The following is a 3736-nucleotide window of genomic DNA, read 5'->3' as shown; positions in this document are numbered from 1 at the left end:
GCTTTGCGGACAAAAACACACAGAAACACGCTGACTCTCCTAACGCCAGAACGCAGGGCGAGTGCACAGTGGTCTAGGAATGAAAAGCCACATCCTTCCTCTGCATCTGGAAGGCCAAGGGGTGATATGGGAGGTACAGGGAGGCGTGGATGCCAGGATGCTTGCCGGAAAGATGAACAAGTGGTACAGGGAGACAACGCATACGGACTAGAAAAGACAGACAAGTAGTTTTGTGTTCAGAAACATCCTGATGATTTCCTGAGCTTGAAAGAGCATTTATCACAATGTGGAGCTTTTTTTTTTTTTTTTTTTCCTCACAACAGGGTATTGAACTCATGCCCTTGCACTTGCCAGGCAAGTGCTTATTCTACTGAGCCATCTCCCTGGCCCCGGCCCAGGCACTGGAGTTTCAACTCACAGCTAAATTTCCTGGCCCTAGTCCTTGCCTGCTGTTTCCCTCTCCCTCTTTCCACTAAGTGGAAAGACACGGAAACCAAAAGTATTTTAAAGCTTCCTTGTGACTGAGTACCTGGTGCAATGAAGTATTGCAACCAAGAAAGAGGACCCCAGGGAAGTAGGCAGGAAGTATTAGGGATAGGATAGCTCAGTGTTAAGGACAGGTGTGTGTGAACCATTCATTTTCTTTTCTGGAGATGCATAAATACATAATTTTAAATTCCTTTGTGATTAAAAAAAAAATCGTGCTCATATTTGCAAACCTGGAGACGATTCTCTATCATTCTTCGTAACCAAAAACATTAGAGCCTCCTCAGTTTGCTTCTTAATCTCCACCATGGGCTTTTGGTTTCAAGAGGAGAAAAAGGGCTGTTTTTAATGAAGAATTTTAACATTCAAATGGGGATGTCACGGGCTAGGATTTTAGCTCAGTGGCGAAGCACCTGCCTGGTAAGTGTGAGGTCCTGAGGTTGATTCCCAGTAAAAATAAAGAAATAGGCATGTCATGATATTGAGACCTGGTTCTCACTTACTTTTTTTTTTTTTTTGTGGAATCAGGGATTGAACTCAGGCCCATGCGCTTGCCAGGTAAACGCTTATTCTACTGAGCTATCTTCCCAGCCCCCTCAGTTACATATTTTGAGAATGCTTGTCTCATTGTTGCAGTTTTGGAAGTGTACACACACCAGAGGGGGGCTTCAAACTCTGTCACCCTGAGGACAGGATCAGGGCGCACTTTGGGGAGGCTGAGGTGGATCGCTCATGGCGGGGGGGGGGGGGGTTGTGGGGGTGTCTTCTACCCTGTGGCTGTGTTTTCAAGGATCCTGGGGGGCTGTCAGATGGGATTATTGCAATGCACACACATGTACGCATGTGACATGTTTTGAAAACTTCGTTCAATTGTTACCTAATGTTCCCTTTTGTAGCACATGGCAGTAATGTAGTAAATGAGGCGACTGCTATTTCTGGGAGGATTACGTCCACTGTGGTCCTCTTGCACATAAAGCCTGTCAAAGCAAACATCTAATGCAAAGGACGAAATGCCCTCCTTAGCCACAGGCTTGGGCTGATGTTTTCTTGGCGCTGGTAGTGTACCCGAGGACTCCGGCGTGCTGAGCACATGCTCTAGACCCCCAGCCCAACCTGGGCTATTTCTCCAGTGTTGGGGGAACCTTTACCTCAAGGCATGGGCTTGTGACTGCAGCCAGCGTGTGGCAGAGCTAGTGTGTGGAATAGGGGCGGCTACACCCCAACATGCCCAAGGGCCTGCATGGTGCGCTCCTGAGGCTGCCCCTGGTTGACACCCTACCACAAGTAGACTTCAAGACTCTAAGGCTCTATCACAGAGGCCAGAAAATGTCCCTTAAAAAGCCAGCAGGAGGGCCGGCCAAATAGCTCAGTGGATTAAAGCGACTGCTTAAGCAGACGCACAAGCTTGCTGCTGGCCCCACCCCCGGGGTACAATGAAACACCCATTGAGACTGGGCGAGGTGGGGCACACCTGTAATCCCAGCTTTCTGGGAGGCTGAACATAGGCGAATCACTATGAATATGATCTACATAGTGAGACCCTGCAGACCCTTATTAAAATACAAAATAAATAAATAAAATTAAAAAGCCAGCTGGTGGCTGGGCACGGTGGCACACACTGGTCACCTCAGCACATGGGAGGCTGATGCAGGAGTATCAACCACCAGTGGGAGGCAGCCCAGGGTGCATGGTGAAACCCTGTCTCAACCAGGGCATCCTAAAGAATACATTCATGGGCAAATTGGGGCACTTCGGATAAAATTGAGGATAGTTAACAACAAGGGCAATTTCTTAGGTTTATTTATTTATTTATTTTGTATTGGGGAACTGAACCAGGGCCTGGTGTGTGCTAGGCAAGCGCTCTATCTGAGCTGCACCCTCAGCTCTCTTATTTGTTTCTTTTTTTGAGGCAGGGCCCCAGTGGCCCGGTCTGTCCCTGAGCAGCCCATCCTCCTGCCTCAGCTGCCTAGTGGCTGGGATCGCAGGCATGCCCCATCACATGGAGCTGACTTCTTAGCTTTGAGGAAAGCAAGCACCTACCTACTTACCACAGTTAACACTCAGAGAGGCTGGGTAACGGGGATCTCCTCCCAGCTATCCTCCCTACACAAAAGTTTGCTTCTAATAAAATGTAAATCACATACCATTTCCTGTGGGCCTTCCACCTGTATAATTTATACAAGGGCAAAGAACACACACCATTGGTCAAGTTGTTAGGAATTTCCTCTGCTTGCCCAGAAGAAATCTGCAAGGAGAGAGAGCCTTTCTACCGCCCTCTGAACAGCGGCCCTGAGGGACTTGTGCGTCCTGTGACTTGTGTGGCTGGTCAGACATTTCTGCTTTGTTTGAAGTTCAGAAAAACAGATCAAACTGAAACAAGCATGTTGGCCGGCAGCCACTGAAGGAATTTTGCACAAAAGCAGGCCTCCGAGATACCCCAGATGCTGTGGCCTCGGGTTCCCGCCTTGCTCCATCCCAGGCATTACCTGGATTGTCTCAGCACTAAGGATGTGAGTACTGTGCTTGTGTGTGTGCTCGAGCGCGCGTGTGTGTGTGTGTGTGTGTTCAAGCCCATAAAACCCAGCTCCCTCAGGGTACCCAAGAAAACAAGGTCACTAAATGAAATGGGACAAACAGCACTCGGGCAGCAGAGGCAGGAAGACTGCCATGAGTTCGCGGCCAGCCTGGGCTACAAAGTGAGCCCTGTCTCACGGCCCTCCCTACCAAGGGGTGGATCCCAGGACATTAGTGGAAAGTTGAGGCCGTCCAGGTAAAGTGGACACTCCTGCTAATCATAACGCACCCGTGCGGATCTGGCAATTGTGGCAAACGTGAGATGCCAGCACGAGGCTGAGAGCTCTGCGCAAGTTTAAACGTGTCCTGACTTCTCTAGGGCTGCTGATGAAATCCGAGGGCTGAAGGAAGCAGATGTTTCTTCTCTCTAGTTCTGGGGGCAGACAACCAAGACCAAGAGAGACAGGCTGTGCAGCCACAGACGTGGGTACTCGGCCAGGCACAGTGAGCACAGGAGTAACACCGCACTCGGGAGGCTGAGGCAGAAGGATTGCTCTGCGTTTGACCTCAGCCAGGGCTAGAAAGTCAGTTCAAGGGCAGCCTGGACTGTGTAGTGAGACCTTGCCTCCAAAACACACACAAAAGAAGAAGAAGAAAGAAGAAAGAAGAAGTGAGAGGAGGAGGAGGAGGGGAAAGAGGAGGAGGAGGGGAAAGGGGGAGAGGACGAGAAGGAAGA

The sequence above is a fragment of the Octodon degus genome, unplaced genomic scaffold, assembly GCF_000260255.1.
Source record: "Octodon degus isolate 3935 unplaced genomic scaffold, OctDeg1.0 scaffold00329, whole genome shotgun sequence".
NCBI classification, from domain to species: Eukaryota; Metazoa; Chordata; class Mammalia; order Rodentia; family Octodontidae; genus Octodon; species Octodon degus.
Note: the sequence above shows the minus strand (reverse complement) of the source record.